Genomic DNA, 15,834 nt, shown 5'->3' on the forward strand with positions numbered 1-15,834 from the left:
AATCTCATCCGACAGCACTGCACACACCTACTTATGTCTATTCTGAAAGCAAGACCCTGTTGCTGTCAGAATAAACAGGTCAGTGCTGCAGTTTGACATTCCTGCAAAGAAATCAACAATGGTTAACAATAAAACATTAACTCAATAAAACAACTTTATAATTGAAATATCTCTTCAAGGAAAAGTGTGTGGTGGTATGCCCACCATTAGAAACCTCCCTGCATCCACCCACTTCTAATGGTGGGCACACATGAAATGTGCCAACAAATATAAATATTTTCCTCGCCGGCTGTTTTCCACCTTCAACTCCCTGCTCTCTCTGCCCCCACCTCCACCCAGTACCTCACTCACCGCCCACGAGATTGCTAACCACTTCCAAAGCAAGATCGACGCAATTCGCAGGGACATCACCACTGCTCAGACTTCCGCCCCACCTAGCATCCCTCACACGAAAACCCCCTCGACACTCCTCTCCTTCAACCTCACCACTGTCCAGACCTCCACCCCACCCAACATTCCTCACGCTAAAACCCCCTCAACACTCCACTCCTTCGACCCCGTTACCACCCAAGAGGTCACTAAGATCTCTGAAGCTCGCCTTAGCACCTGCCCCCTTGACCCTGTCCCCACACAACTCCTACGATCACCCTCCTCCTCCATCCTACGCTCCCTCACTCACATCTTTAATCTCTTCCTCTCTACTGGCACATTCCCCTCCACTCTGAAGCACGCGCACATCACTCCCATACTTAAAAAACCCTCCCTGGATCCCACTGACCTGAACAACCTTAGACCCATCTCCCTGCTGCCATTTACATCCAAACTCATCGAGCGCTTTGCCTATAATCGCTTAAGCTCCCACCTCACCGACAACAACCTCCTTGATCCTATTAATATATAGTACCCCCTGTGCTATTATACCGTTAAAACGCTAAGCAGCCAGCACTTAAGTGCCACAACCCAGGCACCAAACACAGTCAAAAAATAGAAAACATAAAACAGTGCAGCGCTACAAATTCCTATACAAATGAACATATAATATATGCTAATCCAATATATCTCATCCCTTGTAGGAATATAGTACTGTGGTCACTCCCAGTGACATCTAAAATAGCGTTTGTTACACCACACCATAGGTGTACTGCCTGTGTGGATCCTAATAGGGTGCACCAAGATGGCACCCACGCTGGATATGACGTCACTGCGTGGTCCCTTTAGGCCCCTCCCACTGGCGTATCTATGCGTTACGTCACGATTGGTGCACGTGACTTCCTCAGGATGACCTGAGGAAGTCACATGCACCAATCGTGACGTAACGCGTAGATACGCCAGTGGGAGGGGCCTAAACGGACCGCGCAGTGACGTCATATCCAGCGTGGGTGCCATCTTGGTGCACCCTATTAGGATCCACACAGGCAGTACACCTATGGTGTGGTGTAACAAACGCTGATGAATAGCTGCATAAGTGTGAGTAGACAACTGTAGTGTGGCTTTTAATAAAGTAAACGGTTTTACACTATGTTGGATCTTTTGGCTTTACTGGGGATGCTTATGGAGAGGCACCTGTCCTAGTACCGGGAGGTATTAACTGGACACAAAACCTACCAGAGGAGGAGAGTCCCACCACTACTGCTGAGGAGGATTCCACGGTTTTGGAGGAACATAAAGAGGCACTTTTAGCTCATTGGTCCTGAGGGGCCTGGGCAGGAAGGTGAGGGGGCACCCCTGTCACTGTGGATTCACACTCAGTTTGGAGCACCTGCATGAAGAGTTGTTGTGTTTCACTTATTAGGACACTCAAGGACTTAGTATTTTAGATGTCACTGGGAGTGACCACAGTACTATATTCTTACAAGGGATAAGATATATTGGATTAGCATATATTATATGTTCATTTGTATAGGAATTTGTAGCGCTGCACTGTTTTATGTTTTCTATTTTTTAACCTCCTTGATCCCCTACAATCTGGCTTCCGTCCTCTACACTCCACTGAAACCGCCCTACTCAAACTCACCAACGACCTGCTAACCGCTAAAGCCAATGGCCACTACTCAGTGCTACAACTCCTCAACCTCTCCGCGGCTTTCAATATGGTCGACCACCCCCTCGTCCTCAAAAGACTATACTCTTTCGGCCTCAGAGACTCCGCTATCTCCTGGCTCTCTTCCTATCACAACGCTCCTTCAGCGTTACCTATAACGCTGCCACCTCCCCCTCACTCCCCCTCTCTGTTGGGGTCCCCCAAGGTTCTGTCCTCGGGCCCCTTCTCTTCTCCATCTACACCTCCTCCCTTGGTCATCTGATAAACTCCCATGGCTTCCACTACCATCTCTATGCCGATGACACTCAAATCTATCTCTCTACCCCTCGCCTCACCCCTTCAGTCTCCGCCCGAATCACTAGCCTTCTGATCGACATTTCAGATTGGATGTCACTTCACTTCCTCAAATTAAACCTTGCCAAAACCGAGCTCCTAGTTTTCCCCCCAGCCCGTGTCTCTCACATGTGGTACCCCCATACTCGGGAGAAGTAGCAGAATGTATTTTGGGGAGTAATTCCACATATACATATGGCATGTGTGAGCAAGAAACGATTTAAATGACAATTTTGTGTAATTTTTTGTCATTTTCCAAAAACTTGTGGTAAAAAAATAAATTCTTCTATCGATTCAACATGCCTCTCAGCAAATAGTTTGGGGTGTCTACTTTCCAAAAAGGGGTCATTTTGGGGGTTTGGGGCATTTTATGCTTAGCATTAGAAGTTTATGCCACACATCACTCACTCTTCTAACCACCTGAAGACCAAGCCTTTTCTGACACTTTTTGTTCACATTAAAAAAATCAGTATTTTTGCTAGAAAATTAAAGTGAACCCCCAAACATTATATATTTTTTTAGAGCAGACACCCTAGTAAATAAAATGGTGGGTGCTGCAACTTTTTATCTCACATAGTACTTACACAGCGATTTTTCAAACGCAATTGTTTTTTAAAATATACACTTTTTTACATTTTAATGCACAAAAACACAATATATTGGCCAGTTATTTGGTATGATATAAAAGATGATGCTATGCTGAGTAAATAGATAACAAACATGACATGCTTTAAAATTGCGCATGCCCTGTGCAATGGCGACAAATTGCATACATTTTTAATATCTATAGGCAACGCTTTAAAAGCCTTTACAAGCTACCATTTTAAATTTAGAGAGGAGGTCTAGAGCTATAATTACTGCCCTTGATCCAACGTTCGTGGCGATACCTCACCTGCATGGTGCAATCGCTGTTTCCATACTGGCACAGGGTCAACGCTGTCGACCGCAGGTGAGGGTGGGCGAGGTTCCTTTTTTTTTTTCTGATTTAATTATTTTTACACTGTCCCTTTAATTTTTTTTTTTGATCACTGTTAATGCTATCTCAGGGAGGGGGAGGGGGCATTTTCTGCAGCTAATTAGCCACTAGGAATGCTTTTACATGAAAGCCCATCGCCGGCTGAAAAAAATGATACCAGGATGATGCCTGCAGCTGCAGGCATCACCCTGGTATAACCATTCAAAGTCCAGTGGTGTACCAGTACGTCGCTGGTCCTTGTTGGGTGTATATGCTATGTTCTTTTTTTCTTTATGCAGCCTGTGGGCTGAATGAAAAAAAAGAGAAGAAATCTCTGCAAGGAAAAGTGTGTGGTGGTATGCCCACCATTAGAAACCTCCCTGCATCCACCCACTTCTAATGGTGGGCACACATGAAATGTGCCAACAAATATAAAATATATATACCGAAGCATAGGGGCCATCCACCCACTGGCCACCCCAGGCCCCCATGCTTCGGCATATATGCTCTTTTTTTTAACTGCGGATGAAAAATCTCATCCGACAGCACTGCACACACCTACTTATGTCTATTCTGAAAGCAAGACCCTGTTGCTGTCAGAATAAACAGGTCAGTGCTGCAGTTTGACATTCCTGCAAAGAAATCAACAATGGTTAACAATAAAACATTAACTCAATAAAACAACTTTATAATTGAAATATCTCTTCAAGGAAAAGTGTGTGGTGGTATGCCCACCATTAGAAACCTCCCTGCATCCACCCACTTCTAATGGTGGGCACACATGAAATGTGCCAACAAATATAAATATTTTCCTCGCCGGCTGTTTTCCACCTTCAACTCCCTGCTCTCTCTGCCCCCACCTCCACCCAGTACCTCACTCACCGCCCACGAGATTGCTAACCACTTCCAAAGCAAGATCGACGCAATTCGCAGGGACATCACCACTGCTCAGACTTCCGCCCCACCTAGCATCCCTCACACGAAAACCCCCTCGACACTCCTCTCCTTCAACCTCACCACTGTCCAGACCTCCACCCCACCCAACATTCCTCACGCTAAAACCCCCTCAACACTCCACTCCTTCGACCCCGTTACCACCCAAGAGGTCACTAAGATCTCTGAAGCTCGCCTTAGCACCTGCCCCCTTGACCCTGTCCCCACACAACTCCTACGATCACCCTCCTCCTCCATCCTACGCTCCCTCACTCACATCTTTAATCTCTTCCTCTCTACTGGCACATTCCCCTCCACTCTGAAGCACGCGCACATCACTCCCATACTTAAAAAACCCTCCCTGGATCCCACTGACCTGAACAACCTTAGACCCATCTCCCTGCTGCCATTTACATCCAAACTCATCGAGCGCTTTGCCTATAATCGCTTAAGCTCCCACCTCACCGACAACAACCTCCTTGATCCTATTAATATATAGTACCCCCTGTGCTATTATACCGTTAAAACGCTAAGCAGCCAGCACTTAAGTGCCACAACCCAGGCACCAAACACAGTCAAAAAATAGAAAACATAAAACAGTGCAGCGCTACAAATTCCTATACAAATGAACATATAATATATGCTAATCCAATATATCTCATCCCTTGTAGGAATATAGTACTGTGGTCACTCCCAGTGACATCTAAAATAGCGTTTGTTACACCACACCATAGGTGTACTGCCTGTGTGGATCCTAATAGGGTGCACCAAGATGGCACCCACGCTGGATATGACGTCACTGCGTGGTCCCTTTAGGCCCCTCCCACTGGCGTATCTATGCGTTACGTCACGATTGGTGCACGTGACTTCCTCAGGATGACCTGAGGAAGTCACATGCACCAATCGTGACGTAACGCGTAGATACGCCAGTGGGAGGGGCCTAAACGGACCGCGCAGTGACGTCATATCCAGCGTGGGTGCCATCTTGGTGCACCCTATTAGGATCCACACAGGCAGTACACCTATGGTGTGGTGTAACAAACGCTGATGAATAGCTGCATAAGTGTGAGTAGACAACTGTAGTGTGGCTTTTAATAAAGTAAACGGTTTTACACTATGTTGGATCTTTTGGCTTTACTGGGGATGCTTATGGAGAGGCACCTGTCCTAGTACCGGGAGGTATTAACTGGACACAAAACCTACCAGAGGAGGAGAGTCCCACCACTACTGCTGAGGAGGATTCCACGGTTTTGGAGGAACATAAAGAGGCACTTTTAGCTCATTGGTCCTGAGGGGCCTGGGCAGGAAGGTGAGGGGGCACCCCTGTCACTGTGGATTCACACTCAGTTTGGAGCACCTGCATGAAGAGTTGTTGTGTTTCACTTATTAGGACACTCAAGGACTTAGTATTTTAGATGTCACTAGGAGTGACCACAGTACTATATTCTTACAAGGGATAAGATATATTGGATTAGCATATATTATATGTTCATTTGTATAGGAATTTGTAGCGCTGCACTGTTTTATGTTTTCTATTTTTTAACCTCCTTGATCCCCTACAATCTGGCTTCCGTCCTCTACACTCCACTGAAACCGCCCTACTCAAACTCACCAACGACCTGCTAACCGCTAAAGCCAATGGCCACTACTCAGTGCTACAACTCCTCAACCTCTCCGCGGCTTTCAATATGGTCGACCACCCCCTCGTCCTCAAAAGACTATACTCTTTCGGCCTCAGAGACTCCGCTATCTCCTGGCTCTCTTCCTATCACAACGCTCCTTCAGCGTTACCTATAACGCTGCCACCTCCCCCTCACTCCCCCTCTCTGTTGGGGTCCCCCAAGGTTCTGTCCTCGGGCCCCTTCTCTTCTCCATCTACACCTCCTCCCTTGGTCATCTGATAAACTCCCATGGCTTCCACTACCATCTCTATGCCGATGACACTCAAATCTATCTCTCTACCCCTCGCCTCACCCCTTCAGTCTCCGCCCGAATCACTAGCCTTCTGATCGACATTTCAGATTGGATGTCACTTAACTTCCTCAAATTAAACCTTGCCAAAACCGAGCTCCTAGTTTTCCCCCCAGCCCGTGTCTCTCACATGTGGTACCCCCATACTCGGGAGAAGTAGCAGAATGTATTTTGGGGAGTAATTCCACATATACATATGGCATGTGTGAGCAAGAAACGATTTAAATGACAATTTTGTGTAATTTTTTGTCATTTTCCAAAAACTTGTGGTAAAAAAATAAATTCTTCTATCGATTCAACATGCCTCTCAGCAAATAGTTTGGGGTGTCTACTTTCCAAAAAGGGGTCATTTTGGGGGTTTGGGGCATTTTATGCTTAGCATTAGAAGTTTATGCCACACATCACTCACTCTTCTAACCACCTGAAGACCAAGCCTTTTCTGACACTTTTTGTTCACATTAAAAAAATCAGTATTTTTGCTAGAAAATTAAAGTGAACCCCCAAACATTATATATTTTTTTAGAGCAGACACCCTAGTAAATAAAATGGTGGGTGCTGCAACTTTTTATCTCACATAGTACTTACACAGCGATTTTTCAAACGCAATTGTTTTTTAAAATATACACTTTTTTACATTTTAATGCACAAAAACACAATATATTGGCCAGTTATTTGGTATGATATAAAAGATGATGCTATGCTGAGTAAATAGATACCAAACATGACATGCTTTAAAATTGCGCATGCCCTGTGCAATGGCGACAAATTGCATACATTTTTAATATCTATAGGCAACGCTTTAAAAGCCTTTACAAGCTACCATTTTAAATTTAGAGAGGAGGTCTAGAGCTATAATTACTGCCCTTGATCCAACGTTCGTGGCGATACCTCACCTGCATGGTGCAATCGCTGTTTCCATACTGGCACAGGGTCAACGCTGTCGACCGCAGGTGAGGGTGGGCGAGGTTCCTTTTTTTTTTCTGATTTAATTATTTTTACACTGTCCCTTTAATTTTTTTTTTTGATCACTGTTAATGCTATCTCAGGGAGGGGGAGGGGGGCATTTTCTGCAGCTAATTAGCCACTAGGAATGCTTTTACATGAAAGCCCATCGCCGGCTGAAAAAAATGATACCAGGATGATGCCTGCAGCTGCAGGCATCACCCTGGTATAACCATTCAAAGGCCAGTGGTGTACCAGTACGTCGCTGGTCCTTGTTGGGTGTATATGCTATGTTCTTTTTTTCTTTATGCAGCCTGTGGGCTGAATGAAAAAAAAGAGAAGAAATCTCTGCAAGGAAAAGTGTGTGGTGGTATGCCCACCATTAGAAACCTCCCTGCATCCACCCACTTCTAATGGTGGGCACACATGAAATGTGCCAACAAATATAAAATATATATACCGAAGCATAGGGGCCATCCACCCACTGGCCACCCCAGGCCCCCATGCTTCGGCATATATGCTCTTTTTTTTAACTGCGGATGAAAAATCTCATCCGACAGCACTGCACACACCTACTTATGTCTATTCTGAAAGCAAGACCCTGTTGCTGTCAGAATAAACAGGTCAGTGCTGCAGTTTGACATTCCTGCAAAGAAATCAACAATGGTTAACAATAAAACATTAACTCAATAAAACAACTTTATAATTGAAATATCTCTTCAAGGAAAAGTGTGTGGTGGTATGCCCACCATTAGAAACCTCCCTGCATCCACCCACTTCTAATGGTGGGCACACATGAAATGTGCCAACAAATATAAATATTTTCCTCGCCGGCTGTTTTCCACCTTCAACTCCCTGCTCTCTCTGCCCCCACCTCCACCCAGTACCTCACTCACCGCCCACGAGATTGCTAACCACTTCCAAAGCAAGATCGACGCAATTCGCAGGGACATCACCACTGCTCAGACTTCCGCCCCACCTAGCATCCCTCACACGAAAACCCCCTCGACACTCCTCTCCTTCAACCTCACCACTGTCCAGACCTCCACCCCACCCAACATTCCTCACGCTAAAACCCCCTCAACACTCCACTCCTTCGACCCCGTTACCACCCAAGAGGTCACTAAGATCTCTGAAGCTCGCCTTAGCACCTGCCCCCTTGACCCTGTCCCCACACAACTCCTACGATCACCCTCCTCCTCCATCCTACGCTCCCTCACTCACATCTTTAATCTCTTCCTCTCTACTGGCACATTCCCCTCCACTCTGAAGCACGCGCACATCACTCCCATACTTAAAAAACCCTCCCTGGATCCCACTGACCTGAACAACCTTAGACCCATCTCCCTGCTGCCATTTACATCCAAACTCATCGAGCGCTTTGCCTATAATCGCTTAAGCTCCCACCTCACCGACAACAACCTCCTTGATCCTATTAATATATAGTACCCCCTGTGCTATTATACCGTTAAAACGCTAAGCAGCCAGCACTTAAGTGCCACAACCCAGGCACCAAACACAGTCAAAAAATAGAAAACATAAAACAGTGCAGCGCTACAAATTCCTATACAAATGAACATATAATATATGCTAATCCAATATATCTCATCCCTTGTAGGAATATAGTACTGTGGTCACTCCCAGTGACATCTAAAATAGCGTTTGTTACACCACACCATAGGTGTACTGCCTGTGTGGATCCTAATAGGGTGCACCAAGATGGCACCCACGCTGGATATGACGTCACTGCGCGGTCCCTTTAGGCCCCTCCCACTGGCGTATCTATGCGTTACGTCACGATTGGTGCACGTGACTTCCTCAGGATGACCTGAGGAAGTCACATGCACCAATCGTGACGTAACGCGTAGATACGCCAGTGGGAGGGGCCTAAACGGACCGCGCAGTGACGTCATATCCAGCGTGGGTGCCATCTTGGTGCACCCTATTAGGATCCACACAGGCAGTACACCTATGGTGTGGTGTAACAAACGCTGATGAATAGCTGCATAAGTGTGAGTAGACAACTGTAGTGTGGCTTTTAATAAAGTAAACGGTTTTACACTATGTTGGATCTTTTGGCTTTACTGGGGATGCTTATGGAGAGGCACCTGTCCTAGTACCGGGAGGTATTAACTGGACACAAAACCTACCAGAGGAGGAGAGTCCCACCACTACTGCTGAGGAGGATTCCACGGTTTTGGAGGAACATAAAGAGGCACTTTTAGCTCATTGGTCCTGAGGGGCCTGGGCAGGAAGGTGAGGGGACAACCCTGTCACTGTGGATTCACACTCAGTTTGGAGCACCTGCATGAAGAGTTGTTGTGTTTCACTTATTAGGACACTCAAGGACTTAGTATTTTATATGTCACTGGGAGTGACCACAGTACTATATTCTTACAAGGGATAAGATATATTGGATTAGCATATATTATATGTTCATTTGTATAGGAATTTGTAGCGCTGCACTGTTTTATGTTTTCTATTTTTTAACCTCCTTGATCCCCTACAATCTGGCTTCCGTCCTCTACACTCCACTGAAACCGCCCTACTCAAACTCACCAACGACCTGCTAACCGCTAAAGCCAATGGCCACTACTCAGTGCTACAACTCCTCAACCTCTCCGCGGCTTTCAATATGGTCGACCACCCCCTCGTCCTCAAAAGACTATACTCTTTCGGCCTCAGAGACTCCGCTATCTCCTGGCTCTCTTCCTATCACAACGCTCCTTCAGCGTTACCTATAACGCTGCCACCTCCCCCTCACTCCCCCTCTCTGTTGGGGTCCCCCAAGGTTCTGTCCTCGGGCCCCTTCTCTTCTCCATCTACACCTCCTCCCTTGGTCATCTGATAAACTCCCATGGCTTCCACTACCATCTCTATGCCGATGACACTCAAATCTATCTCTCTACCCCTCGCCTCACCCCTTCAGTCTCCGCCCGAATCACTAGCCTTCTGATCGACATTTCAGATTGGATGTCACTTCACTTCCTCAAATTAAACCTTGCCAAAACCGAGCTCCTAGTTTTCCCCCCAGCCCGTGTCTCTCACATGTGGTACCCCCATACTCGGGAGAAGTAGCAGAATGTATTTTGGGGAGTAATTCCACATATACATATGGCATGTGTGAGCAAGAAACGATTTAAATGACAATTTTGTGTAATTTTTTGTCATTTTCCAAAAACTTGTGGTAAAAAAATAAATTCTTCTATCGATTCAACATGCCTCTCAGCAAATAGTTTGGGGTGTCTACTTTCCAAAAAGGGGTCATTTTGGGGGTTTGGGGCATTTTATGCTTAGCATTAGAAGTTTATGCCACACATCACTCACTCTTCTAACCACCTGAAGACCAAGCCTTTTCTGACACTTTTTGTTCACATTAAAAAAATCAGTATTTTTGCTAGAAAATTAAAGTGAACCCCCAAACATTATATATTTTTTTAGAGCAGACACCCTAGTAAATAAAATGGTGGGTGCTGCAACTTTTTATCTCACATAGTACTTACACAGCGATTTTTCAAACGCAATTGTTTTTTAAAATATACACTTTTTTACATTTTAATGCACAAAAACACAATATATTGGCCAGTTATTTGGTATGATATAAAAGATGATGCTATGCTGAGTAAATAGATAACAAACATGACATGCTTTAAAATTGCGCATGCCCTGTGCAATGGCGACAAATTGCATACATTTTTAATATCTATAGGCAACGCTTTAAAAGCCTTTACAAGCTACCATTTTAAATTTAGAGAGGAGGTCTAGAGCTATAATTACTGCCCTTGATCCAACGTTCGTGGCGATACCTCACCTGCATGGTGCAATCGCTGTTTCCATACTGGCACAGGGTCAACGCTGTCGACCGCAGGTGAGGGTGGGCGAGGTTCCTTTTTTTTTTTCTGATTTAATTATTTTTACACTGTCCCTTTAATTTTTTTTTTTGATCACTGTTAATGCTATCTCAGGGAGGGGGAGGGGGCATTTTCTGCAGCTAATTAGCCACTAGGAATGCTTTTACATGAAAGCCCATCGCCGGCTGAAAAAAATGATACCAGGATGATGCCTGCAGCTGCAGGCATCACCCTGGTATAACCATTCAAAGTCCAGTGGTGTACCAGTACGTCGCTGGTCCTTGTTGGGTGTATATGCTATGTTCTTTTTTTCTTTATGCAGCCTGTGGGCTGAATGAAAAAAAAGAGAAGAAATCTCTGCAAGGAAAAGTGTGTGGTGGTATGCCCACCATTAGAAACCTCCCTGCATCCACCCACTTCTAATGGTGGGCACACATGAAATGTGCCAACAAATATAAAATATATATACCGAAGCATAGGGGCCATCCACCCACTGGCCACCCCAGGCCCCCATGCTTCGGCATATATGCTCTTTTTTTTAACTGCGGATGAAAAATCTCATCCGACAGCACTGCACACACCTACTTATGTCTATTCTGAAAGCAAGACCCTGTTGCTGTCAGAATAAACAGGTCAGTGCTGCAGTTTGACATTCCTGCAAAGAAATCAACAATGGTTAACAATAAAACATTAACTCAATAAAACAACTTTATAATTGAAATATCTCTTCAAGGAAAAGTGTGTGGTGGTATGCCCACCATTAGAAACCTCCCTGCATCCACCCACTTCTAATGGTGGGCACACATGAAATGTGCCAACAAATATAAATATTTTCCTCGCCGGCTGTTTTCCACCTTCAACTCCCTGCTCTCTCTGCCCCCACCTCCACCCAGTACCTCACTCACCGCCCACGAGATTGCTAACCACTTCCAAAGCAAGATCGACGCAATTCGCAGGGACATCACCACTGCTCAGACTTCCGCCCCACCTAGCATCCCTCACACGAAAACCCCCTCGACACTCCTCTCCTTCAACCTCACCACTGTCCAGACCTCCACCCCACCCAACATTCCTCACGCTAAAACCCCCTCAACACTCCACTCCTTCGACCCCGTTACCACCCAAGAGGTCACTAAGATCTCTGAAGCTCGCCTTAGCACCTGCCCCCTTGACCCTGTCCCCACACAACTCCTACGATCACCCTCCTCCTCCATCCTACGCTCCCTCACTCACATCTTTAATCTCTTCCTCTCTACTGGCACATTCCCCTCCACTCTGAAGCACGCGCACATCACTCCCATACTTAAAAAACCCTCCCTGGATCCCACTGACCTGAACAACCTTAGACCCATCTCCCTGCTGCCATTTACATCCAAACTCATCGAGCGCTTTGCCTATAATCGCTTAAGCTCCCACCTCACCGACAACAACCTCCTTGATCCTATTAATATATAGTACCCCCTGTGCTATTATACCGTTAAAACGCTAAGCAGCCAGCACTTAAGTGCCACAACCCAGGCACCAAACACAGTCAAAAAATAGAAAACATAAAACAGTGCAGCGCTACAAATTCCTATACAAATGAACATATAATATATGCTAATCCAATATATCTCATCCCTTGTAGGAATATAGTACTGTGGTCACTCCCAGTGACATCTAAAATAGCGTTTGTTACACCACACCATAGGTGTACTGCCTGTGTGGATCCTAATAGGGTGCACCAAGATGGCACCCACGCTGGATATGACGTCACTGCGTGGTCCCTTTAGGCCCCTCCCACTGGCGTATCTATGCGTTACGTCACGATTGGTGCACGTGACTTCCTCAGGATGACCTGAGGAAGTCACATGCACCAATCGTGACGTAACGCGTAGATACGCCAGTGGGAGGGGCCTAAACGGACCGCGCAGTGACGTCATATCCAGCGTGGGTGCCATCTTGGTGCACCCTATTAGGATCCACACAGGCAGTACACCTATGGTGTGGTGTAACAAACGCTGATGAATAGCTGCATAAGTGTGAGTAGACAACTGTAGTGTGGCTTTTAATAAAGTAAACGGTTTTACACTATGTTGGATCTTTTGGCTTTACTGGGGATGCTTATGGAGAGGCACCTGTCCTAGTACCGGGAGGTATTAACTGGACACAAAACCTACCAGAGGAGGAGAGTCCCACCACTACTGCTGAGGAGGATTCCACGGTTTTGGAGGAACATAAAGAGGCACTTTTAGCTCATTGGTCCTGAGGGGCCTGGGCAGGAAGGTGAGGGGGCACCCCTGTCACTGTGGATTCACACTCAGTTTGGAGCACCTGCATGAAGAGTTGTTGTGTTTCACTTATTAGGACACTCAAGGACTTAGTATTTTATATGTCACTGGGAGTGACCACAGTACTATATTCTTACAAGGGATAAGATATATTGGATTAGCATATATTATATGTTCATTTGTATAGGAATTTGTAGCGCTGCACTGTTTTATGTTTTCTATTTTTTAACCTCCTTGATCCCCTACAATCTGGCTTCCGTCCTCTACACTCCACTGAAACCGCCCTACTCAAACTCACCAACGACCTGCTAACCGCTAAAGCCAATGGCCACTACTCAGTGCTACAACTCCTCAACCTCTCCGCGGCTTTCAATATGGTCGACCACCCCCTCGTCCTCAAAAGACTATACTCTTTCGGCCTCAGAGACTCCGCTATCTCCTGGCTCTCTTCCTATCACAACGCTCCTTCAGCGTTACCTATAACGCTGCCACCTCCCCCTCACTCCCCCTCTCTGTTGGGGTCCCCCAAGGTTCTGTCCTCGGGCCCCTTCTCTTCTCCATCTACACCTCCTCCCTTGGTCATCTGATAAACTCCCATGGCTTCCACTACCATCTCTATGCCGATGACACTCAAATCTATCTCTCTACCCCTCGCCTCACCCCTTCAGTCTCCGCCCGAATCACTAGCCTTCTGATCGACATTTCAGATTGGATGTCACTTAACTTCCTCAAATTAAACCTTGCCAAAACCGAGCTCCTAGTTTTCCCCCCAGCCCGTGTCTCTCACATGTGGTACCCCCATACTCGGGAGAAGTAGCAGAATGTATTTTGGGGAGTAATTCCACATATACATATGGCATGTGTGAGCAAGAAACGATTTAAATGACAATTTTGTGTAATTTTTTGTCATTTTCCAAAAACTTGTGGTAAAAAAATAAATTCTTCTATCGATTCAACATGCCTCTCAGCAAATAGTTTGGGGTGTCTACTTTCCAAAAAGGGGTCATTTTGGGGGTTTGGGGCATTTTATGCTTAGCATTAGAAGTTTATGCCACACATCACTCACTCTTCTAACCACCTGAAGACCAAGCCTTTTCTGACACTTTTTGTTCACATTAAAAAAATCAGTATTTTTGCTAGAAAATTAAAGTGAACCCCCAAACATTATATATTTTTTTAGAGCAGACACCCTAGTAAATAAAATGGTGGGTGCTGCAACTTTTTATCTCACATAGTACTTACACAGCGATTTTTCAAACGCAATTGTTTTTTAAAATATACACTTTTTTACATTTTAATGCACAAAAACACAATATATTGGCCAGTTATTTGGTATGATATAAAAGATGATGCTATGCTGAGTAAATAGATAACAAACATGACATGCTTTAAAATTGCGCATGCCCTGTGCAATGGCGACAAATTGCATACATTTTTAATATCTATAGGCAACGCTTTAAAAGCCTTTACAAGCTACCATTTTAAATTTAGAGAGGAGGTCTAGAGCTATAATTACTGCCCTTGATCCAACGTTCGTGGCGATACCTCACCTGCATGGTGCAATCGCTGTTTCCATACTGGCACAGGGTCAACGCTGTCGACCGCAGGTGAGGGTGGGCGAGGTTCCTTTTTTTTTTTCTGATTTAATTATTTTTACACTGTCCCTTTAATTTTTTTTTTTGATCACTGTTAATGCTATCTCAGGGAGGGGGAGGGGGGCATTTTCTGCAGCTAATTAGCCACTAGGAATGCTTTTACATGAAAGCCCATCGCCGGCTGAAAAAAATGATACCAGGATGATGCCTGCAGCTGCAGGCATCACCCTGGTATAACCATTCAAAGTCCAGTGGTGTACCAGTACGTCGCTGGTCCTTGTTGGGTGTATATGCTATGTTCTTTTTTTCTTTATGCAGCCTGTGGGCTGAATGAAAAAAAAGAGAAGAAATCTCTGCAAGGAAAAGTGTGTGGTGGTATGCCCACCATTAGAAACCTCCCTGCATCCACCCACTTCTAATGGTGGGCACACATGAAATGTGCCAACAAATATAAAATATATATACCGAAGCATAGGGGCCATCCACCCACTGGCCACCCCAGGCCCCCATGCTTCGGCATATATGCTCTTTTTTTTAACTGCGGATGAAAAATCTCATCCGACAGCACTGCACACACCTACCTATGTCTATTCTGAAAGCAAGACCCTGTTGCTGTCAGAATAAACAGGTCAGTGCTGCAGTTTGACATTCCTGCAAAGAAATCAACAATGGTTAACAATAAAACATTAACTCAATAAAACAACTTTATAATTGAAATATCTCTTCAAGGAAAAGTGTGTGGTGGTATGCCCACCATTAGAAACCTCCCTGCATCCACCCACTTCTAATGGTGGGCACACATGAAATGTGCCAACAAATATAAATATTTTCCTCGCCGGCTGTTTTCCACCTTCAACTCCCTGCTCTCTCTGCCCCCACCTCCACCCAGTACCTCACTCACCGCCCACGAGATTGCTAACCACTTCCAAAGCAAGATCGACGC

General features: G+C 45.4%; 1 long non-coding RNA gene across 16 annotated transcripts in view; it reads left to right on the forward strand.

Moving 5' to 3' along the window:
• Positions 1–15,834, forward strand: part of LOC149442481 (uncharacterized) — an 876,277-nt gene that overhangs the window by 283,648 nt on the left and 576,795 nt on the right. The window lies entirely within an intron of this gene.

This window comes from Staurois parvus, unplaced genomic scaffold, assembly GCF_062004578.1.
Source record: "Staurois parvus isolate SC_StPar_1 unplaced genomic scaffold, SC_StPar_1.0 ptg000885l, whole genome shotgun sequence".
NCBI classification, from domain to species: Eukaryota; Metazoa; Chordata; class Amphibia; order Anura; family Ranidae; genus Staurois; species Staurois parvus.